General features: G+C 47.5%; 1 protein-coding gene across 3 annotated transcripts in view; it reads right to left on the reverse strand.

Annotated features, from left to right (window-relative positions):
- The window catches only part of MIDEAS (mitotic deacetylase associated SANT domain protein), a 98,241-nt gene that overhangs the window by 65,228 nt on the left and 7,732 nt on the right, over positions 1-25,281 (reverse strand). The window contains exon 1 of one of the 3 annotated variants that reach the window (XM_045901184.3): positions 1,073-1,230. The exons of 1 other annotated variant lie outside the window; for it this stretch is intronic. The gene's annotated coding sequence lies outside the window, so the exon portion shown is untranslated. Of the gene's footprint in view, positions 1-1,072; positions 1,231-25,281 lie in introns of those variants that run through there. One more of the 3 variants, XM_045901183.3, reaches the window with a different exon arrangement.

Raw genomic sequence — 25,281 nt, forward strand, 5'->3', positions numbered from 1 at the left:
CATTCACCCTCTAGACGTCCCACGTCGGGAGTCTCCACGGCACCGACGGACATTCCGGCACAGCCCGACGCGTCCCGCCGCTGCGGCTGCTACGCTTGCAGCCTCCCAGCCAAGGGAGCCCCGACGCCCCCCGCCTGGCCTGCCAGCCCCGCGTTACTCTGCAGGGATATCATAAACTTCTCAGCTGGTCTTTAAAAAGCCCTGCGCCACGAGGCTACCGAGGGCGGCGGGAACCACCAGCAAAGTTCGCAAGCACAATCCTGCAGCCCTAGCAGTTTTAGAAAACAGAGGAGAGCGAGATGTCACAGAGTGCACTGGAAGCGGGCTTCGGAGTTTTATATAGAAAACACTCACATATGTACGTGGGTGTGCTGACAGTTTTTATGGCTAAATTGCAAAGTGTTAGGCCTTAGGGATCACTGTCAGGTTCGGGGCGTTGGTGTGTGTGTTGGGGGGGGGAGTCGGGAGGGATTTGTTGAAAGGGGGCTTGGGAGGCAATTCTGGTTTTGCTTTTGGGAAGTGCGTAGGGTTGTTTTCCCAAATGGCCGAGTTGCTCTGCTCTTCGTCACTGCAGGGCCAAACGAAGAAAAGTGGGGGGAAAGTTCCTTTAACTTCCTTCCTGCAACCTCACCGAGGGCTGCGAAGAGGAAGAGCACGTTTCCCTGGGAAGCACCGGGCAAGGCTGGGGGGAGGGGGGTGGCTGCGCCCAGCCTGTGGGGATGCGGGACGGCGGGCGGGGGACCAGCCCCGCACGCAGGCCGCGGGCAGCCCCTCCCTGCACCCCTCCTCTCTCGAACAGCGCCTGGAGAGGCCCGGCTGCAGCCGCGACTGTTTTAAGCCCCGCGGCAAACCGGCGACAGCAGGGGAGCAGCCTGGGGCCCCCGATCCCGGCCGCCGAGCGCGCCGCACCCCCCCGCCCCCGTGCAGCGCTGCCCGCACCCCCGCGCCCAGCGCGGCCGGCCCAACCCGGCCCCCCACAACCCGGCCCGCGGGGCTAAGCCCCGGCCCCCCGCGTTTTCGAGCCCCACGCCGGCGCCCCGGCGGCAGAGGGGGCGCCCAGCCCGCGGCTCACCTACGCGCTGGATCCCGGGGCCGCTCGCAGAGGCGCGGGGCGCAGGGCGCAGGCGAGCGCGGCCCGCAGACTCAAAACTTTGTTGCTCTCGGGACGGCGCAGTCGTCACTTCCTCGCGGAGCGGGCGGCGCGGCCCAGCGTGTGACCCAGCAGCTCGCGCGGTGGCGCGCCGGGCCCTGCAGCCGCCAGCCCGCCCGCGCCCCCGGCTCTGCGCGCCCCGGTTGCCCCGGCGCCGACTGCCCGGCTTGGCGCGCCCCCGGCTGTGGGGGGCCGCGGGCGGTCGTCCGGCGAGCCTGCACCCCTCCGGGTGGTTTCCGCGCGGAAGAAATGCGACCGAACCTGGATTCTCAAGGCTGGGTCTGGAAGGTGGTGTTGGGGTTCAGGGACCCCGGCGAGCTGGGGGTTCCAGGGGAAACACACCCACCCCGCAAGCAAAAGGGTGGGAAAGGAGGAAGAGAAAGTTTTTCAGTTTCGCGCTGAGGCTAGAAGGTCAAGTCAGAAAGCGAAGTGCTCTGTGTTTTGCCAAATAATGCCTAAGCTGGGCCTTAAAACCCGGGTTTCCTCTCCACTTTCCCTCCAAAGGTCTGCACGCTTGTCCTTCGTCATTTCCACCGGTTGTAAGTGCACAGGACGGTTACCATTTATCACACTTCAGGGGGGCTATTTCAGCGTCCAAGCTGGGGCTGCAAAATGTTCTCATCCTCCCCCGCGACTTCCACCTCTTCCTTTACGCTCAACTCTCACATCTCTTTGGGCCCTGATGCATTCCGTGTTTCATCGCGGGCCAAAAGTGACTTAGAGGGTAGGGAGGGTGGAGTCCTGAAAAGACGAACTTCAGGCATTAATAATTGTGAAATTTACCGTTGCCCAAAATAAATTCGCTCACTGTATTAAAAACTGCAACAAATGGGCGCCTGGGTGGCTCAGATGGTTAAGCGTCTGCCTTCGGCTCAGGTCATGATTCCAGGGTCCTGGGATCGAGTCCCGCATCGGGCTCCCTGCTCCGTGGGAAGCCTGCTTCTCCCTCTGCCTCTCTCTCTCTCTATCTCTCATGAATAAATACATAAAATCTTAAAAAAAAAAAAAAAAGTGCAACAAAAAACCCCCACCTTTTTGGTTTCTGATAAATAGCAACAAAGTAGTTAAACAGCAGTCTTTAGGGAAGAATTCTCTCCGGTAAAGCTGGAGAGAAAATGGGGTTAGCCTTTGCTGCGGTTTGGAAAAAAAAAAAAAAAAGCAGCAGACATTCGAAACTGCAGTGGAGGGCTTTCATAACAGAAACATTAGCTTCATTGTAGCTTGTTGTGGAAAACAGGGAGCTTTTTAAAGGTGGTTGAAAAGCATCTGTTAGGGCTCAACAATTTTCCCTTTTTCCCCAAATAACTGCTTTTACTAGCACATTGGCAGGATCACAGAACCTCCCGTTCTAATGCTTCATCTTTTTCCATAGAGTGGAGGCTTTGTCCAGAAAGATGGATGTGAAACTGATGGAAAGTGACATCTGGGCAATGATCCCCAGGTCTGCCTTAATACCTAATGGGAAGCCACAAATGCAGACTCACCCAAAGATGGGGAGTATGCAAATGAAGCTCTCCTAGCAACATGAAATCCCCCACACTGCAGCCCTTATGTATTAGTTCTGACTTCTACCCAGACATTATTAACGGCACATTATAAATACAAAATGTACCACGTACGAAAAATAATGTTGCTTTGAGAAATATTACATGCATTATTGACTCTTAATAATTACAATTTTCTGAAATTTTTATTGCATCACAGTCTTGTGGGGATGGGGGTGGAGAGATTGCCCACTTCAGTTTTGGGATAGACAGAAGTCCTTCCTTCGTGCATTCTGCCTACAGCAAGCAATAATATAATCAAGGGGAGTAAAGACAATATGTCACCCAGACTTCTAAAAACAATCATGTGATATTCTGTATTTGCTAGGACAAGAGCAGAATAGTTCTTTTTTTTTTTTTAGAGCAGAATATTTCTTTGTTCCGTATTGTGATGCCGAATTCTCAGTCACAATTTCATGAATATTCAGGATTTCTGCATGCCCAGGAATAATTAGCAGATGGCGTAAATGTGTGGAGGCCTGACACATATATATGCACACACATACATTGCTTTTTCTCTGTACAGAGTGGCATTTGCTGGAGCACCACAATGTGGAAGCTGGGGTAGGCGGTCTCAAAGGTCTCAGAGTCAATCCCCTGCTGATGACCCCCTGCCTCCTGGTATCCACACCCTTGTGTAATCCTGTCTTCTTGGGTGTGGGCTGGACTAACTGACTCCATTCCAACAAATAGGATATGGCAGAAATCATGTGATATCTCTACTGAGATTAGGTTATAAAAAACTGTGGCTTCCATCTTGGGCACTCTCTTTCTCTCTCTTGCTCTCTCTTGGGCCACTCACTGCGGGGAAGCCAGTGGCCGGGTCCTAAGGCAGCCCTGTGGAGAGGGAGCAGGGTCTGCCAACAACCATTGTGAGTTAGCCTGGGATACCTCCCCCGCCCCCTATGCTAATCGAGCCTTCAGATGAGACCTACACCCCAACCAACAGTTGCCTCAGGAGAGCCCTTGAGGCAAAAGCACCCGACTAAGTTGCCTGGATTCCTGACCCACAGAGACTGTAAAGTAATAAATGTTTGTTGTTTTAAGCTGCGATGTTTTATAGTCATTTGTTGCAGAGCCGTGAGTAACTAATGCACAGGCCAAAAGAGAAGTCAATGTGGGCCCAATGACAACTCCACATAGATTCCTGGTCCCTTCCCTGGAAAAAGCAGAACGTGGAGGAAGAGGCAGGGGCCTGGACCGGACCTAAGGGGAACACACGAGTCCCAAGTACAGAAGGCCTAGCCTTCACCCCTTTTGCAGAGCCGGGGTCATCCTTGAATTTAAACCAGCTCAGAGGGTGTGGGCTGCTGTTCAGGCCCAGGCGGCCCTGGGGGGCTGGCTGTCACCCACCTAATAGTACATGCAGATGTGTTTGTTTCACAAGAACTGACATCTGTCCGGGTGTCCTCTCCCTCTTTCTCAGAGCAGTTACCCTGCTCCTGAGGCCTTGGCACACCCCTGGGGGCTGGTGGGGTCAGGCCTTGGTCCTGAAAGGAGAGCTGGAAAGAAGGGCTTTCAAGCCTGGCAGCTGGAAGAGGTGGTGAATTCAGAGCAGGTCTAAAACTAGAGAGAGGGCGCCTGGGTGGCTCAGTTGGTTAAGCGACTGCCTTCGGCTCAGGTCATGATCCTGGAGTCCCTGGATCGAGTCCCGCATCGGGCTCCCTGCTCGGCAGGGAGCCTGCTTCTCCCTCTGACCCTCCCCCCTCTCATGTGCTCTCTCTCTCTCATTCTCTCTGTCTCAAATAAATAAATAAAATCTTTAAAAAAATAAAAAAATAAAAAAATAAAACTAGAGAGAAAGGCTCGTGGGCCTGCAGCTGAAGAGCAGGTGGTGGACAATCTCTGATAAGAATCGCCTCCACACTGCTTCCAGGGCCCCAAAGAACATTCTCTCCACGTGATGGTATCTTGCTCTCAACATCATTTCCTCCCCGACAAGAGCAAGTTATTCACTTGGAAAATACAAAAGGAAGTTTGAGGAAGCGGGAGAGATGTTCTACTCCTTCATCCCTAACTAGGGCAGGCATCTACTTGTGGTTGCCCCCGCGTCCCCCCTCCCCTCGGCCAACCCGTATAAGCTGGCAATCGTAGAAATCATTTTCTCTCTGGAGACCCCAGGCTCTGATTTTTCTCATGTGCCATGGCCACAGCTGCTGGTTGCCATGCCGTCATCCGGTTGCTATGACTTGTGAGGTTGTGGATGTGCCAGAACGTGAATCTATTAATTTAACAGGAACTAGGCTCAGCGCATATATTTCTTGTTAGGTCATTTGCTTTGCTACCTAAACCACATCCAGTGTGTTCAGCAATGGGAACATTTCCTAGAGTCTGGCTTTGCAAAAATGCCAAGTGCCCTGGATCTTGCATCCACACAGTCTGGCAGCCTTCAGTTACCGTGGAGGAGGACATAAAGGCATTCCGGCATGGGGATGCAAACAGGTCAGCTTAGAAAAAAAAAATCCAAGGAGGGGAAATAAAGTCTCTGGTCTTCCTGCTTTGCACATTACGGTCCATTCTGCAGGAGGCGTATGAACTAACTTGCGCAGGAATCCCACCCCGAGCCCAGGTCTCTCACTGACAGGCTCCAAGCTCTCTACCCCAGAACGAGGTGATGTGTGCTATGAAAAGAGAAAACACTGGCCTTTTTTCTTCATTCCACCCCTTTGATTAACACTTACTAATGTCTGCTGGTAGCTGGCTTTGACCATGCCAAGATGAAAAGGACAAAGTCTCTCCCTAGTGGGAGAGAAAGGCATGTAAATTACAATGTGACCTGAGAAGCGCTACAGTGGAGCTTCTCATAGGGCACCGTGGATCCCAGAGAACGAAGCAAGCCGGCTTGGGGATAGGAATGATGGGTCACCACCAGGGTTTTTCTTTTTCTTAAAAAAAGCGTACGTTGAAAATGATCAGATGCATTGCATTAAGCAGTAAGTATTGTTTGTGTAGCTTTTAGTTCGCTTGTTGATAACATATATGTATACATTTGTGTGAGTCACAGTGTAAAACATATTTCCTACATGCAGGCCAAGAAGTGTGAAAGTTGTAGGTTTAGAGAATAATAAATACCCCCAAACACTGGGGGCTTATGACAGGCTTGGCTCAAAGTGTTGTTGCATTGGGTAGTTGAAGAAACTAGCTGTGACTTAAGAGATTTTCCAAATCCTTCCAAATTCTCCTCCCTTAGTAAATCAAGGCCAAGCTTGAAGGAGCAGCTCCTTGACTCCTCTCTGAACAGAGCACCTGGCCCTGCCCCCCAGGACTGTTAGGCCAGTTCTAAGGCAGGGAAAGAGTAGCCAACCCTTTTCTGGCCAGCCAGATGGTGGGAAGGAGAAAGAGGAGAGAGGGGAGGGTCAGAAGCGCATCATGCTTTTTTCCCCTCTCCAGGTCTTCAGTGAGAGCAGGAAAGGTGCATTACCTAATGAATGTTAGAGCGAGCAGGGCAGGGGCCTTCACCCAGCTTCCCACTGGAATTCTGAGAGGAATCTGCCCTGAGGTTGTTGTTTTTTTTTTAAGATTTAATTTATTTATTTGAGAGAGAGAGTGAGAGAGAGCACAAGAGCAGGATGAGGGGCAGAGGGACAAGCAGACTGCCCTCTGAGCAGGGAGCCTGCCAATGGGAGGCTCAATCCTAGGACCCTGAGATCATGACCTGAGCTGAAGTCGGACACTTAACCGACTGAGCCACCCAGGCGCCCCCGAAGGTGGTTTTATACCAAACTAGGGGCAGCCATGTCGAAGTGACCTGGTGATCAAGCCTGGCTAAGCAGAGAGGCTCTGAGGCTCAGCTTTCCTGAGTCCCCATGGTTCCCACGTGGCATGGACATCACGTTGAGAGCAAGCAGCCTGCTATGTGACTGCACTGGTGGGGCAAGGCAACCTGGGGAGGGTCAGGGGTCTGCACCACAGAGAACAGGGGAGAAAGAGCACTAGGTTGCAAAGGGGAGAAACCAGTGATGGGAGGTGGGAAGGGGTGTTGCTGAAGAATGGACCAGCAGTTCACCTACCAGAGCTGGTAGCAGCAGGGGCCTGGAGACAGGCAGAAACCCAGAGGACAAGGCAGCTTAGCATGGTCATTAGGAACAAGGGTTCTGGACTGTCCACACACTGCCTAGCTTCAAGTCCCACCTCTGCCACACACTACCTGTCTGACCTTGGACAAGTTACCTAGCCTTTCTATGCCTCAGTTTCCTTATCTGCAAAATGAGGATGATGATAACAATTTTACGGACTTGATAAGGTTATTGTAAGAATAAATTAGTTTGTAAAGCTCTGATACATATGTTAAGTGTCAGTTAAATAAGTAAATCATTCACCAACAAAAAGGATTCTATATGGATATCGCATGTCTCCAAGACCCCCAAACTGGACTTTCTGTTACAGATCCACACCCCCCCCCAACCATCAGCTTATGGGGAGAATCAAATCAGCTATAGATCGCACATTCACGACATAGTGCAAGTGAAAGTGTTTGCCCCCTCTACACAGGCCAGTTGGGAAGATAGACATTGAGCGAGTCTTTATATTCACTCACCTCTGATTGTCCAAATGTAATTCAGGAAGGGACTTGGTAGACAGAATAATAGTCCTCCCCAATATGCCCATGTCCCAATCCCCAGAACCTGTGAATATATTAGGTTACATGACAAAGAGGAATTAAGGTTGAAATAGGATTAAGTTTTGATCTGAATGTAAGGAGGTTATCACGGATTGTCAGGATGGGCCAATATGATCACAGGGATTCTTAGAAGTAGAAGAAGAGGGAGGCAGAAGAGGAATCCGTCAGAGGAAGATGCGACTTTGGCAGAAGGGCCAGAGAGAGGCCATGTTGCTGGCTTTGAAGCTGGAGAAGAGGGGTCATGAGCCAAGAAATGTGGGTGGCTTCTGGAAGTTGGAAAAGGCAAGGCAACAGATTGTCTCCTAGAGGCTGAAGAGAGGAATGCAGCCCTACGGACACCGTGGTTTCAGCCTGTAAGATAAAAGCCTGTGCTGTTCTAAGCTACCAATTTTGTGGTGATTTGTTACAATAGCCACAGAAAACGAATGCAATGGCATTTCCTAAATATGGTGTTTTCTGGGAAGTATTTGCTTCATGTATTAGTTGCATGTGCTACATTGTGTATTAGGAGCTCCAGTTTTCAGACCATGACTTGGAAAGGAAGGCTGGCTGGCTGGGCCAGGTCCCATGATGAGTAACAGCCACTAGAAACCCAGTACCTTGGACATTCAATCTGTAAGCAGTCCCCTGGCTTAGGCATGAACGCGAATCCACAAACCACCTCTTGGAGCTTCTTCTCAGACTTGCTAACTGTTGGTGCTAGCAGGCCACAACGTGGAGGCGGAGTAGAAGTGGCAAACAAAAGTAAACCAGAGTTAATCGTCAAAAGCTGCTGTGGAAATTCTGTGCATTTGATGACCACAGTTCCCCTGCAAGGCTATACCACCACCCAGAGTTTGTAAATGCATTTTTCTTTTTTCTTTTTTTTTTTTAAGATTTTATTTATTTATCTGAGAGAGAGAATGAGATAGAGAGAGAGGGCATGAGAGGGGGGAGGGTCAGAGGGAGAGGCAGACTCCCCCCCGAGCAGGGAGCCCGATGCGGGACTCGATCCCGGGACTCCAGGATCATGACCTGAGCCGAAGGCAGTCGCTTAACCAACTGAGCCACCCAGGCGCCCTGCATTTTTCTTTTCACAATGAAGAGAAAAACACAAACTCGAGAGTCAAGGCAACGTGCACAGCATTTCTGGGATCCGGGTTGACTAGCAATGCCAGAGTTCAATCACCCCGCACAGGTTGCTTTTTCCTGTTTGAGACAGGTGACTCTATATTGGTGTGCACAGCTCAAAGGTTGAGCTTACTGCACATTGGGGTGGAAGCCCTTACACAATCATATGCCAGTAATATATATTGGCTGGGACATGAGTCCCAGCATTAACATGGGTAGTGTCATTTGATGTCTCAGGCCAAGAAGTTGCTAGACATTCATGAGATTACTTTGGGTCTCATGACTTCTTACGGGAAGAAGGAAGTCCTCCTCTCCTGGGTGGGGTAATATCTAGAGATTACACCAAGGAACTGGATACTGAGGCAGTATATAGCGTCTGTCCGTAAGGAGCTACAGCTCTTTGGGGATATCTTCATGAACTAAAATTCTGCACAGTAGCTCCAAGGAACTGTGTAAAAGCTATAGTTTGTGGATTGCTTGAACAGTGCAAAAGACCCCATGGGCCCTCTAATTCATTGCCTTCTACTTCCTAATGCTTTTTTTTTTTTTAAGATTTTATTTATTTATTTTGAGAGAGAGAATGAGAGAGACAGAGAGCACATGAGAGGGGGGAGGGTCAGAGGGAGAAGCAGACTCCCCGTTGAGCAGGGAGCCCGATGCGGGACTCGATCCCGCGACTCCAGGATCATGACCTGAGCCGAAGGCAGTCGCTTAACCAACTGAGCCGCCCAGGCGCCCTCTTTTTTTTTTTTTTTAAAGATTTTATTTATTTATTTGAGAGAGAAACAAAGAGAGCACGAGCAGGCGGAGGGGCAGAAGGAGAGGGAGAGGGACAAGCAGACTCCCCGCTGAGTTGTGAGCCCAACTTTGGGCTCCACGCGGGGCTCAATTCCAGGACCCCACGATTATGACCTGAGCCAAAGTCAGACGCTTACCTGCTGAGCCACACCCAGGGGCCCTTACCTCCTAAATTCTAAATAGAGCTCTTTAATGAGATGGGAGGGCCACTTCGGATGGCCAGCTCTAAATTATTATTTATAATACATTTATATTTAGAGCAGCCCACCACCTCAGCTGAGTCATCTGAGGTCACCCTCTATCACGCTTTTAGAATCACTCTCTAAGGCTAACCCACCTGAATAGCCTTTGCCCCGTACTGGGCAGTGTTGGGCTTTGCCTAGTTTCTTGACATAATTTTTACCCTTTGCCCCTAGATAGAGGGTGTGGTCAGTGACTCACCTGCCAGGTTCTCACTGCCTGATTCCAGTTGATTGGTTAACTCCCATCTGATGTGGTTGTAAAGAGCCTGAGGACCAGTGGAATGCCACAGAATCGCTCTGTGGACCATATCCCAGGTCCTGTTGTGGTTCTGGCAGTATCTATGAGCTCCTGTCCTGAGCTGCGTTGTCCTTCCTTCAGCCTAGGAATTCATCCTCCTCTAGGCAAAGGAACAAAATTAACAGCCTTGAGGCCTGTCAGCCAGCGGCCTGGATTCTGGGTCTTAGTTATAGATACAAAACAGCGGCCTCAAATACGGAGCACAGGTAATAAATGACGCCTGACGTCGTGGCCCATCTAGCTGTGATTTCAAATGAGAGGCTAGACCAGGTCAGGGCTCTTGTGCACTGTGTCACAGTGGCGAGTGCCCCTACCACATTTATTATAGGTATTGATGGATACGGTACAAAGGATGGGTCCAAAACCCTCACCCCCTCACCCGCCTGCAGTGTGGCCACTCTGGGTTCTCCCAGCACACGCTATCTCCAGGAAGCTGATAATATTTGGAAGGCTGCATTCTTTCTTCTGTGGAGTTTTGGAGCTTCTAGAGATTTCTAACAGCTATGCAAAGAAATGATCCGATTCGTCTAAACCCTGTCAAGGCAGTGGATTGAGGGCTGCATACATCAAAACAGGAGACACATGACAAACTCCACAAACGAGCCTCCACGTGCTCTTGCCATAACTGACCACCAGTAAGAATCGATACAGAAAGGACAGGATTGATTAACCTACACTTCCACATCCCCGTCTTCCTCATCCTTTGTCTTCTGATATGGCTGGAGGACTGTGAGCTCACTTTCCATATTTGTATTTAACACTTGTTGGGAGACAATTCTCGATGGGTCTATCACATTTCTGCATGCCTTATGAGCAGAATCATGGAATGCCCTTTGTTTCAGACTATCTTTTTTAAGATAGTATCTTTCTCGGAGCAAAGTATAGGCATGCTTACTGTCTATTATTTAAGATCTGGTTCCCTGAGCTTTTGCGTTCCTCTCTTGCAATGGACCTCACCGTGTGTACAAATGTTCATGGTCCTCTTTGCATCGCCTTTGGGAATTGGGAATCAGGAACCCAGCCCAAGAAAATGCCAATGCTCTTGCTGCTGCTATTGCTGTGAGTAAAGCAGTCCTTTGTTTCTGACCCAGAAGTCTTGTGTGTTCTGCCAGCTTCCATGAAACTGTGGCAGGCTAACTTGTTAGCTTACAAGGAGGGTTAAATTTCAGAGCCTTCAGAGTTCTTGACAACCTCTCATTTCTTTCTCATATGGCATACCCCCTCAACCCACCAACTAATTCCCCTCACGCCTGTGATCCTTAAAGCCATCTTGGTAGTTTGGGCCAAGGGGAAACTGCTCATACAGAGCTCAGGACAGACCAAAGGATCAAATTAAAGAGCAAGACTGAAGCTAGGGCAGGACTGAGATATCAGGAAGTTTGGTTTAAGCCTGAAACTAGAGGAGAATAATTGCAATTCTGGACTATTTATAGAGCTACATTTTTGGTTATATGTTCAACTGACTGGCAGGCAATTCTAAACATGCTTAGAAGGACAAATTCATTGGCTCTCTCCTATACGGAACGAGTTGGCTCATATTATCTCTGAGGTTCCTTCTTAGCTATAAAATATGTGCTTTATGAATTTGTAACACATCTGTCTAGCACACGAATTAGGCACTTGACTTAATTTAAAATAATGATTGCAGAGAGGACTGTGGTGTTAATTGAAAGAAGATAACATTACAAGTTAAGAGCCCCGGGGGTGCTTGGGCGGCTCAGTCAGTTAAGCATCTGACTCTTGGTTTGGCTCAGGTCGTGATCTTCGGGTCAGGAGATTGATCCCCTGCCCTGTGTGGGGCTCTGCGCTCAGCAGGGAGTCAGCTTCCCCTCTCCCTCTGCCTCTCCCCCTGCTTGCGTGTGCACATGTGTGAGTGCGCGCACACACACCTCTCTCTCTGAAATAAATAAATAAATCTTCAAAAAAAAGAAAAAAAGAAAAAGGTAAAGAAGCCTGAATTCTAGATCCAGTCCGCTACCACCTTGCTGTGTGACATTGGACAAGTCACTCAACTTACCTGGAGGAGGCAAGCGTGGGAAGATGATTTTCGCAAAAGATGATTTTCAGTGGCTCAGGGATGTGGCATGAAATTACACAGTGAGAAAGTAAATCTCCTTTCAATTCTCTTTTTATTTTCCTGATTATGCCAAAGAGAGTGTCTCGATTGAGAGTTAGTGTGTCTTTAGCAGCTCTGTAATACCTGTTAATCTCCCTTTTTGGCAAAGAGAAAGAAGTCTGAAGCTTAGGGCGCCTGGGTGGCTCAGTTGGTTAAGCGACTGCCTTCAGCTCAGGTCATGATCCTGGGGTCCCGGGATCGAGTCCCGCATCGGGCTCCCTGCTCGGCAGGGAGTCTGCTTCTCCCTCTGAACCTCCTCCTTCTCATGCTCTCTGTCTCTCATTCTCTCTCTCTCAAATAAATAAATAAAATCTTTAAAAAAAAAAAAAAAAAAGAAGTCTGAAGCTTAGACACTCCACAGGCAGCCCTGGCTAGAGAACATTCAGTAACATGGCCTCGCTCAGGTTGTTGCTTTACTTATGTTTGTTTTGCCTTCCACTTACAGTAAATAAGTTTCCAGTTTATGGGAATGATAGTTTCCTTTAAAAGTAAATTAATTATGAAAATGTTCTAAAATTGATTGTGGTAATGGTTGCGCAACTCTGTGAATAGACTAAATACATTGAATTGTACTCTTGATATGGGTGAATTAGATGGCATATGAATTAATATCTCAGAGCTGTTTTTAAATTAAAATTAATTAAAAAGTGAAAGGGAGACTGATTTAAATAAACTATTAAGCAAAAAATAATATAGGTGGGGAGTTGCTAGAGAAAAAGTTGTGCAGAAGATGTGGACTAAAGTTTGGGAAAACACTGGTGGGCTTGCTAACAATGTGATCTCGGACAAGTCTCTTAATCTTTCTGAGCCCATTTCCTGACCTAGGAAATGGGAATATCTCCCTTGATTTGTTAAGAGGGAGGGAACATAGCACCTAAAACCTTTAGCGCGGGGCCCAGCGCATAGACTTCTGATAAAGGGGATGGTTGACAGCTGACTGAGCTCTGTCCTTTCATGTGTTAACTCCCCCATTCCTACCATAACCCCGTTTAGTAGGTACTGTCATTCTCCTTCAGGAGCCCTGTGGAGTAGATATCTTATCCTCAAGTTACAGAGGAGTGAGCTGAGGCTCAAGGAGATCAGGTAGCCTGCTTGGAGTCATACAACTAGTAAGTGGTTCCAGACCAGGTTCAAACCCTCATCTCTCTGATGGCAGAGCACTGCCCTTTCCCCTTCACCGCATTTCCCTGCCCCACCAACCTTGAAGCCAGACCTGACTAAATGGGATCCACCCAGCTCTAGATGGAGTGAGGTGGACACGGGAACTCTGCATCCCTGTCTCACAGATGAGCATCCTGGGTCTTGCTGCCACCCTGGGACAGTGATGGGGACCCTGGTTCCTGGTTCTGGTTTCCCATTATCTCCCGTTTCCACTGGTCCAGTGGAAAATTCTCTTTCCTCATCCAGTTCTCCAGGGGCTGAAATTCTTTCATTGGCCTCTTATTCCTGTTGCTGAGTCCCCACCACCTTCTGCTGGATTTTCTTTCTTTTTTTTTTAGGAGATTATTCTTTATCATTTTTAAGTAATTTTTACACCCAATGTGGGGCTTGAACTCACAACCCCGAGATCAAGAGTTGCATGACTGGGCCAGCCAAGTGGCCCTGGACTTATTTTCTAGCAACCACTTCCCTGTTGAGATGTTGAGCAGTGGCCTAACATTGGACCAAAGTTAACCATTTACCCTTTGAGGCTCAGCCAGGTGTCTAGGTCCCCGCCAGTCTTCTGGTTTGATGGTGACCTCCCCTCCAACAAAGTAATCCAACCTAGGCTACTTCTCTCACGGCCCATTTCAGGCCACCATCATCTCCTGCCTGGACAACCAAAATGGCCTCCAGTCTCTCTTGACTCCATTCCTTCTCCAAAGTACAGTTAAAACTGAGCTTTTTGGGGGCACCTGGGTGGCTCAGTCGGGTAAGCAGCTGCCTTTGGCTCGGGTCATGATCCCAGGGTCCTGGATCGAGCCCCGTATCAGGCTCCCTGCTCGGCCGGGAGCCTGCTTCTCCCTCTCCCTCTGCTACTCCCCCTGCTTGTGCTCTCTCTCTAGCTCTCTGTCAAATAAATAAATAAAATCTTAAAAAAACAAAAACAAAAAACCTGAGCTTTCTGAAGTGCAACCTGATTATGAAACTCTCCTGCTTATCCTTTAGTATGTCTCCACTGTCCTTTTGATAAAGTCATGACCCCTTAGCCTGGCTTTTAAAGACCTCTGTAAGCTGGTGTCTCCTGAACCCTTCAGCCTCTTCTCCCCGAGTCTTCTCTCCACTTACTACGAGACAGTCATGTTGACACTAGTTATAGTCTCTGAGTGCCTCTAGATATCCTTGACATACAGCCAGTGCTAACCAAACGGTAATTAATGCACCATGGCCACTTGCCTCCAGGCTTTGCATGTGCTGTTCCTTCAGTCTGAAATGCACTCCCACTCCCATTCTCCCAACCGTTCTGACTGATTCTTCTGGACTCTGCTTACATGTCACCTCCTCAAAGAAGCTTTCCATGCCCTCTCAGTGTTAGGTGCATCTTTATGTGTTCTGACAGTATCCTGTGCTTTCTTCTATCATGATGAGGCAGAACTATAGTGGAGGAGCTGAAAACATAGGCCCTGGAGTCAAACTACTTGGATTTAAGTTCTAGGTATGCCACTCACCCCACCTATGTGACCTTGGGCAAGTCGCTTAACCTCTCTGTGCCTCCATTTCCTCATCGGTAAGATGGAAATAACAATAATACCTACTAATAGGATTCCAGTGAGGAGTACCTGAAACAAGGTATGGGTAATGGCCTAGTGCAGAGTCTGGCACATAGTAAACCCTCAATAAATATTAGCCTCTATTATTTCAACATGCATCATAATCTATTATAAATACAAGTCCCCTGCTTTGTCTTTCTCACTCTAAGCATCTTGAGGGCACAGAATGTGTCTCATTCATGATTGAATCTCTGGGTGCCCAGCATAGAACCTGACACATATAGTACTCAATTCATAATGAATGAATGAATGAATGAATGAATGTCTTGCTCCCTGGTTTATCTCAGATGACTTTACCTGATCCTGAAGCTCTCTTTGGATTCCCAAGACAGTTTTCCCTGCTCTGGATAGGCCAGAGCCCAAATCTTGTCTATGGTATTGTGATTTCAGATGGAAACACCTGGTGTCAGTACAAAGCAGAAAGCAGAAATACCCCCAGGTGGTATAGAAGGAAAAGATCTCATGCAATTTGTCCTCTTGGCACCTCTACCTCCATTGGTTCTAGTTTGTCATGACTAGTTGTGGGCAGCACCCAAACAGAGCAGGTCAGTCATCCCTTCAACAAGGATTTGCTGGGTCATGCCCTGTTGGGTGTTGAGGATGCCAGGAAGGGTAGGGCATGAGCCTTGCTTCCAGGGAGCTTCCTCAGGGGTGGCCAGGTCCAGATCTGGCTGGTCAGACAAAGAGATGGGCAGTCCCATTGCAAGGTACACAGGGCAGATGTTGGGATCTGACCTAGCCTCACTGCTAGGAGCCAGGACGTGAATGCAGGACCAGGGAATCTGGTTCCCAGGATCTGGAGCAATTCCAAGGTTAGGGCAGGAGGTGAGCCACACTGAGAGAAGGCAGAATTGAGACTGGCCTTGCATAAGTCACTTCACCTCTTGGGCCTCCATTTAGAAAAGGAAGGTTGGGGGGTGCCTGGCTGGCTCAGTCAGTGGAGTGTGCAACTCTCGATCTCAGGGTTGTAGGTTCCACCCCACATTGGGTGTAAAGATTACCTAGAAATAAAATCTTTAAGGGGCGCCTGGGTGGCTCAGTAGGTTAAAGCATTGGACTCTTGATTTCCACTCGGGTCATGATCACAGGGTCAGGAGATCCAGCCCCGCGCCAGGCTCTGCGCTGGGAGTAAAGCCTGCTTGAGATTCCCTCTCTCCTTCTCCCTCCACCCCTCCCCACCTCCTCACACTCATGTTCTCTCTCTTTCTCTCTCTCTAAAAATAAATTAATTAATTAAATAAAATCTTAAAAAAAAAAAGGAAGGTTGAGACAGTGCTAAGGGTTCCTCCAACCTTAAAATACGAAGTCTTCTTTTTCAAAGCAGATTTCAAAGACCCAACAGGATGGCAATGGTAATCTAGTACCTGTTGATCCAAAAAACAATGCAAAATGATAAAAAAAAAAAAAGTCACTTTTGAATCCTTTAAAGGAAACTGCATTTTGTTATTCACAGAAGCATCTACTGTCATTCATAAAAATTAGGGTACAAAATCCTTTTTTTTTTTTTTTAAGATTTTATTTATTTATTTGACAGAGAGAGACACAGTGAGAGAGGGAACACAAGCAGGGGGAGTGGGAGAGGGAGAAGCAGGCTTCCTGATGAACAGGGACCCCGACGCAGGGCTCGATCCCAGGACCCCAGGATCATGACCTGAGCCGAAGGCAGAGGCTTAACGACTGAGCCACCCAGGCACCCCAGGGTACAACATCCTTTGAGGCTTAGAATCACAGCCTCTGTGAAAAGCTCCTACCCAAATCCAACCAGTAGAGCTTTTATCTTCCTTAGAACTCACAGAAATTAGTCTCTTACACCTCCAGCTTGAAAAATACAAGGGACACCAGAGCACTGGGCCAGTGTTTTTCAAACTTTTACTTATTATAAAGTTCACCAATGATGATAATATGATGGAACAAAATCTGAAAGCAGAAGTGATAGGTGACATTTGTCACTTTTTGCCTGTCCAGCTTCAGAATCCCTTCCCAGGTGTGTGGAAGACGCCACTTTTTTTTTTTTTTTTTTAAGACTCCATCCATTCATCCGACAGAGAGAGAGACAGCGAGAGAGGGAACACAAGCAGGGGGAGTGGGAGAGGGAGAAGCAGGCCTCCCGCCGAGCAGGGAGCCCGATGCGGGGCTCGATCCCAGGACTCTGGGACCATGACCCCAGCCGAAAGCAGAGGCTCAACGACTGAGCCACCCAGGCGCCCCGGGAGACTCCACCTTATGAGTCTCAGTAGAAGTTCGAATCCCCGGCTCACCTCTCACTGTAGAGACGAAATCTAAGACAGGCTGCTTCCCAGCCTCCTTCATTGGCAGGACTCAGACATGTGACCTGGACTTGGCCAATCAGGAGCACCACCCGGATTCTGACTGCGAGAGCGCAGAGAGAACCCCTTAGAGAACCTTCTCCCTCGCGGGTGGCAGCCGCTGTGGCGGCCGTGTCCAGATTCCAGGGTGGCAGCCGCAGCCCGGTCACCGTGCAGGCCCAGCCCTCATTGTGGCACAAGCTTCCCAGGGTTCTGAGGCCAGGGCAGGGCTCTGGAGAGCTCTTGTGCCACAGTTTGGGCTGTGGCTGCTTCGGAGCACACTTCGTTCTCATTCATGCCCTGGGCCTGGTTCTCCGGCCTTCCCGGAGATTCCATGGGCTACCCAACATCCTTTCCATAAATGCCTCTTCAGCTTTACTCATCCAGAGCCAGTTCCTGTTGTGCTTTTAAATCAAAGCCCTGGCTGATTCAGTCTTAAGTCAGTCTGGGCATCCAAGTTCTTTTTCTAGTTTGCTTTGGTCACCCAGCTCTGAGAAAATTCTGATCATATAAATCGGTGGTATCTCAGTTCATTTGGGCTGCTATAACAAAATACTGAAGAGTGGGAGGCTTACAAAACAACAGAAATTTGTTTCTCACAGTTCTGGAGGTGGCAAGTCCAAGGTCACGGTGCCAGGCATGGTCGGGTGAGGGCTTTCTTCTGAGTAGCAGACTTCCTGTCAGATCCTCACACGATAGAAAGGGCTAGAGAGATCTGTGGGGCCTCTCTCATGAGGGTGTTAATCCCCATCATCAGGGCTCTGTCCTCATGACCTAATCAACTCCCAAAGGCCCCTACCTCCTAATACTATCACCTTGGGGATTAGGATTTCAACGTAAGAATTCAGGGGGAACACAAACATTCAGACCATAGCAGATGGTTATCAGTAATAATGATAGATACCATTACATAGCACGCACTACATGGCAGGCCCTATCCCACACACTTTACGTATATTAACTCACTTAACAAACCTTTGAGGTAGATCTATCATTTAACATTCTCCTGTTATAGTGGGAAACTGGGGTACAGAGGAATGGAATGATTTGCCCAAACTCAAGGGTTTAAATCAAGACAGTCCTTCATGAGGATCTGTGCTCTTAACTCCTGCTAACAACTTTTTTTTTTCAGTTTGTCTTTGAGATTACAATAGTCTTCAATTAAACCAATCTAGAAGCTAGAAAGAGTAGTATAAATTTTCATTTCAAAGTTGAATGAGTAACTATCAAAATATCCAACAACTGCTCTTTATTCACATCATAATCATAGAAGTCAGGCAATAAACAAGTAAAACTTACAAGTACTGAACAAACAAGACGGTTTTATCGCTTCGTCTTCGCTGGGATAAGCCTGGTGGTTTACGGAGCCCAGGGCACCCCGTGCAGGAAGCACTCTGCTCTTCTTTGTAAGCAGACATGCCCAGGCTGGTGTGGCGCGGAACCTCACAAGGCACACCCACAATCCGTGCCAGTCTGGGCTCAGAGATGCCAGCAGGAGCTTGTGCCAGAGTCCGCACAAAACTGAGTTTACAGAAAAATACTACAGTGATGAGGAATCAACCGACAGACCTCCCAGGGGCCAAAGCTAGGACAATTTGAGGAACAAAATAAAGTCGCATTGGAGTATAGCCCAAAGCGTAAAGTAAGTATCTGTGAGTCCATACTTATATGGTTTTTATTTTTTTATTTTTTTTTAAGATTTTTATTTATTTATTTATTCATTTGAGACACAGAGAGAGAGAGCATGAGCAGGGGGAGAGGCAGAGGGAGAGGGAGAAGCAGGCTCCCCGCTGAGCCAGGAGCCCGAAGTGGGGCTCGATTCCAGGACCCTGGGATCATGACCCGAGCTGAAGGCAGACACTTAACCATCTGAGCCACCCAGACGCCCCTATATGTTTTTTAAAAAAGAAAACTTGACAGTGGGGAAATCTGATAAACACTACTTCAGCCGGATGGTCATGATCTACATCAATAATCATAAACCATGTCAGTGGTATGTATCTTTGTACACTACGTGTGATGTGATGAAAATGGCACTTTATTTCTGTTATCTTCCTCCCCCAAACCTACAACCCCAGTCTACTTGTGAGAAAAGCATACGACAGATCCCAACAGAAAATTGTGTATCCTACAAAAATCCCACAAAACTCAACCAGTACTCACAAGATCATCAACAAGAAAAGTCTGAGAAACTGTCACAACCAAGAGGAACCCAAGAAGACATGGCTCTTTAATATAATGTGATAGTCGGGGCGCCTGGGTGGCTCAGTTGGTTAAGCGACTGCCTTCGGCTCAGGTCATGATCCTGGAGTCCTGGGATCAAGTCCCGCATCGGGCTCCCTGCTCGGCAGGGAGTCTGCTTCTCCCTCTGACCCTCTTCCCTCTCATGCTCTCTGTCTCTCATTCTCTCTCTCAAATAAATAAATAAAATCTTAAAAAAAAAAAATAATGTGATAGTCTACTTGGGATACTGGAACACAAAAAGGACATTAGGTAAAAACTAAGGAAATTTGAATAAACTATGGACCTTAGTTAATAATGATGTCTCAACATTAATTCACCAATTGTGACTAATGTACCACACAAATGTAAGATGTTAATAATGGGAGAAAATGAGTGCTGAGAAGGGGGAGGGTGATACGGGCATTCTGTACAACCTGCTCAATTTCTTTCTAATTCTTTTTTTTTTTTTTTAAAGATTTTATTTATTTATTTGAGAGAGAGAGACAGAGAGAGAGCATGAGAGGGGGGAGGGTCGGGAAGGTCAGAGGGAGAAGCAGACTCCCTGCTGAGCAGGGAGCCCGATGCGGGACTCGATCCAGGGACTCCAGGATCATGACCTGAGCCGAAGGCAGTCGCTTAACCAACTGAGCCACCCAGGCGCCCAATTTCTTTCTAATTCTAAAATTTTCCTGGGATGCCTGGATGGCTCAGTCAGTTAAGTGTCTGCCTTCGGTTCAGATCATGATCCCAGGATTCTGGGATCAAGTCCCGTGATGGGCTCCTTGCCTGCTGCTCCCCCTGTTTGTGCATGCGCTCTCTCTCTTTCACAAATAAATAAATAAAATCTTTTAAAAAATAAATAAATAAATAAAATTTTTCTTAAAAAATAAAATCTATATTGGGGTGCCTGGCTAGCTCAGTCAGTAGAGCATGCAACTCTTGATCTCAGGGTCGTTGAGTTCAAGCCCTACATTGTTCAGGGAGCCTACTTAAAAAATAATAATTATAAAAATAAAGTCTATTAATAAAAAAGGATCATAAAATCGACTGCCCTCGCCTCAAAAAACTTAGTTTACCCGGCAGTGCGACTTAAACCACAGAGGTCTTGATCCGCTAGACGTGTATATTTCATGCATTCACATTGCTACACACTAAACGCTTTTTAATAGCAGTTTTTAAAATACTGAACTATTGTTTCAAATAAACTTCTAATCTTCACATTGCATCCTTGGATTACCTCTGAGTAGCTGAGTACAGTTTGAACTGCTCTGGTGGAGGGAAAAATCACAGATATGTCCTTTGTCTGTCCCTAGAACACTGGATCTCTAAAACTCTGTAACCTCAAGGCAAAGCAAAACACACTCTCTTCCCCTCCCCCACCACGCCCAAACCACTGTGTGGCAACTGTTGGAAGCCAGGGCTGCAGTTGGCCTTGTGCTGCATTTGCCTGTCAAGCCCTGCGCTCCTGGGCAGTGGGAAGGGCAGAAGGCTGGTATGAAGTGGGGCAACAGATGGCTGGGACACGTCCTCTTGAAGCTCAGCTGCCCTGGCCAGCCTGCCAAGCTGTGTACATTTCAAATGTTTGAGGTTCAACCAAAAGAGACGAGTAATGATTTTAAATCACTTGCTGAAACACATGGCTAATCCCGGGGTAGCCAGCGAAGGGCGCTTTAAAAACTCACTTAAATCCAGTGGGGGACACGAGGAGACCCTGCGTGCTTTCTTGGCTTTGAACCCGGATCAGGCCGTCCTAGGGGTGGTCGGGCATTTGTCCAGGATCCCAGTGTGCATCCTGCTTTCTCTGCTTTTAGAAAGGGTGTGATGTTTCGGTCTGTGTGTTTATTTGGGGTGAGGAGGGGCAAGGCTGTTTAGCAGGCAGGTTTGGATCCTGAGAAATTACACACCCTGACATTTGCCTCCTGGTCTGGAGTCGGGAGATCTCTAGTCAACCCACTTTATACGTCCGGTCAGTGCCGTTTCCCCGTCCTGGTTCGGGCCCTTATTTCTGGCCTGGATTATGCCAACAGTCTCCTACTGTCCTGGCTTCTCAGTCCTGCGTCATTAGAATATTCCATGATGTGAGGTCATCTCTGTTACTATACAACATCTCCCATCTTGAATATACCCTTTCCTTCCCCTTACATCTCTCTCCAGCTTCCATTTCTCTCCTTTACCACAAAGCTTCTTGAACTAATAGTCTGCTTTCCCTGGTTCTTTTTTTAAATTTATTTTTTATTTTTAAGTAATCTCTACACCAAACATGGGGCTTAAACTCACGACCCCAAGATCAAGAGTCTCATGCTCTACTGACTGAGCCACGTAGGCACCTGAATGATGATTTTGAAAGAAAGAACACAACTCATTGGTCACCTTAGGAGGATGCATTTTTGGAACATCTTTTCTTGCCTGGATTACTCCAACAGTCTCCTACAGCCCTGGCTTCTCGGTACAGTGTCATGAGAATCTCCTTCTACACAAGACCATCTTTGTTACTACACAGCATCTCCCATCTTGAATATACCTTTCCTTGCACCTCCATCTCTCTCCAGCCACTGCTCCCATTTCTCCTCTTGGAGGATGTTCTATTCTGAGAAGTAGCAAATAAAAGTAAAGAATTAAGCATGTATCCCACCTTTCCTATATGAAAATGACCAGGTAAACCAAATAGTTGATGAGGGAACGTTCCCCTTTATAGATATATTCCAGTTAAGAAATGAAGGGGAAAAAAAAAGAGAATTAGAACATCACAATTTTACAACCTCTAGGGAAATAACCAATCTAGGTCATGATCACCAACAGCTGCTAACATCACAAACCAAGAGAGTGAGATATTATGTGCCTCCTGATGGATGGACTCAATATCTCTTATGAAGTAGTTAGGATTAAATTCCAAATAAATAGCAAATAATGTTTGGTATAAGTATATCTCAAATATTCCATAAGACATAATAAAAACTATTTATTATTTATCTGAAATTCAAATTTAACTGGGCATCTGATATTTTTATTTACCATACCTGGCAACCCTAGAAGTAGTCTAGCCAAAAAAAAAAAAAAAATCAGACCTAAATCTGATAAAGTCTTAAAAATCTAACTACCAGGAAATATGGGAGACAGAAGAATATGTTAAAAACTACACCACCTTGGCATTGTCATCAGCAGAATGCAGTTGGTGAGGACAGACCACCCAATTTTTTCAACAGAGAGAGAGAGACAGAGAGAGGAGGGAGGGAAGCAGGGGAGGTTTGCTTGGATTCTGGTTCAAAAGGTCAAGGGTAGGAACAGCCACTAAGAAAAATGGTCTGGTTTATGAGGGCCACGTGATTGACTCCAGCTTCCTCTCTGGTCTCCTGCCTCCTGCCTTGCACTTCGCGATCCTGCAGACACAGTGAATCGAGGCTCCCCAGAAGCAATCTTGAGAGACACTTGAGGTCAATTCTTGTTTTACTAAACCAGGTTGCAAGCAGAGGGGTATTGTGGGGAGGAGAGAAAAGGCTAAGATCCTGCTTTCAGGGTGGGATGAGATAAGACCTGGATGTGGCAAGTGCAAGGCGAGCGGCACCTCAGAAAAGAAGCAGAGACACTTTGAAAAGAGGGTGAGGGCCACCTGGCTGGCTCAGTTGGTAGAGCGTGCGACTCTCGATCCTCAGGGTTGTGAGTTTGAGCCCCACATTGGGTGTAGAGGGTACTTAAAAACAAACAAACGGAAAACAACAATGAAATAAATAAAAAGAGGGTGATTAGGAAGTCCCGTCGGTGAAGAGTGGTATGTGCCTGTCCTTTGCTTGCTCAGGGAATGCCTTTGCAGCAGGTGATTTGAATGCTGGGATAGGTCTCCAGGGCATAGCAGGTTGGTCCCGGTTATATTCAGGCCATCTCACAAAATGTGATTATTAGATATATGACTGCCTCCTGAAACACGGACTTTAACTGTTGCCATCTCAATACACCATAAGGGAATATTTTATTTTATTTTTTAAAGATTTTATTTTTAAGTAATCTCTACACCCAATATGGGGCTCAAACCCACAACCCTGAGATCAAGAGTCGCACGCTCCATCCACTGAGCCAGCCGGGCGTCCTACCATAAAGGAATATTTTAGACGTAGAAACAAGGGACAGCTCACTGGGGCAGAAGATGGAGAATCATTTTCCCAGGCATCTGGAGACATTTCTGTCCGCGATGGAAAGCCCAGCTTGCTTCCGGTTTTGATTTATAGCTTCAATTCTGAGTGTCTGCCATGTGCATGTCTTGTGACGTGTTATGGCAGCTGTGATGAGGCTTGCATCACAATTATATCACGACCTTGGAAGGAGATCCCTGGTCAAGTTGGGCAATCAAGAGTCTCACTCTGGGAAGCACTGGCCGTTTTGAAAGACCTGCGCCTGGCACCATCTATTTACTCAAGAGTAAGATCAAAAGAGAGAAAGAAGAGATAAAGATCCTGCTCCCTCAGCGGCTCCCCTCTCTAGAGCAAAGGAAAAACAAAGAAAGAAAGATGATGAAAGGCAACTGAGTAAAGACCTTGGGCTTGAGTTGAAAGGGTCTCCTTATATGAATAAGACATTTAAAAAAATCTGAATAACACTGTTCTTCCACATCATCACCTTTTTTTTTCTTTTAAGATTTTATTTATTTATTTGAGAGAGAGAGAGCGACACGGGTGGGGAGAGGGGCAGAGGAAGAGAGACAAGCAGACTCCCCCCTGGGCAGGGAGCCCGATGCAGGGCTTGATCCCAGGACCCCGTGATCATGACCTGAGCCAAAGTCAGACCCTTAACCGACTGAGTCACCCAGGTGCCCTGCCACACCATCATCTTATAATTTATAAAAGTATCCAATTGATACTGCTATTAAAATATTTTGGGATTTTTTTGTTAGGTTTTTAGAGGGAAAACAAAGACCTAAACTTTTTAAAATTATATTTTATCTTTTTTTTTTTTCTTCAGCTTAATCACACATCTTATTCCCCAGACATGGCTCTGAAGGACTCTGGGTGGTCCAAAAACTCATCTCTTCCTGCAAAGATTGAGGTTTGTTACCACTGGGAATACGTCATCATTAGGCCAGCATTACTCAGGAAGGAGGCCTGGGCAGGTGTAGGGGCAGCATCGGTGTGGGTGGAGTGGTGGAGCAGCGTGAGGCTGCCCCTAGGCGGGAGGCCCAGAGAGGCCAGAGGCCAGGGCTGTCCGTCATGATTCACTGCAGGTGTGCAGTAGGGTTTGCTGAATGAATGAGCATGAGAAAGACTGTCAGTGCATAGGAAAGTTGTGCAATGTGTGTTAAAAATTAGAAAAAAGAAGCCTGATTTTTTCATTCAGTCAGTCTCACAGAGGATCTGAAAATGGCATTTCCAGCAGCTTCTCAAGGAAGCTGAGCCCACGTCACAGGAGGAAGAGGTAGGAGAGACAGCCCTGGATTCCATCAGCAATCAAGAACAGCACCAGAGTCCCAGGAGATGTGAAAAATAATTTTTATGGGAACAAATGCCAAATTGCTGTCCTTCAGATGAAGACTACAAGCTTTTTTGTGCACACTGAAAAACCTCAGGCTTGGGAGTCTGTATGATTCGTCTCCTTGGGCTGCTGGAAGTACCACAACTTCGGCGGCTTGAAACAACAGGAATTTATTGTCTCAGAGTTCTGGAGGCAAGGAGTCCAAAACCCATGTGTGGGCAAAGCCACGCTCCCTCTGAAACCTGTAGGAGAGTCCTTCCTTGCCTTGCTTGTGGTGGTTTGTCGGCAATCCCTGGCATTTCTTGGCTTGCAAGAAATCTTGGCCTCCAGCCTTCACGTAGCCTTCTCCCCGTGTGTCTGCCTACACACGACTGTCTTCTTAGAAGGACACCAGTCATATTGGATGAGGGGCTCTTCCTACTCCAGTATGACCTCATCTTAAATAATCACATCTGCAATGACCTATTCCTAAAGGAGGTCAGATTCTGAGGGACTAGAGTTAAGATTTCAATGTAACTTTTTGAGGGGAACATAATCCAGTTCATAACAGGGGCCGTTTGGGAACATGTCACAATTAAAACAGGATTCAGAGACCTAGTTGACCCAGAAAGTCAAATTGTTACCTGTTTGGTTACTACCTTCTGAAAGTGGATAGGAAGCATCAGG

The sequence above is a fragment of the Mirounga angustirostris genome, unplaced genomic scaffold (genome assembly GCF_029215605.1).
Source record: "Mirounga angustirostris isolate CCGP_5_RB_7025 unplaced genomic scaffold, mMirAng1.0.hap1 SCAF_9, whole genome shotgun sequence".
Classification (NCBI taxonomy): Eukaryota; Metazoa; Chordata; class Mammalia; order Carnivora; family Phocidae; genus Mirounga; species Mirounga angustirostris.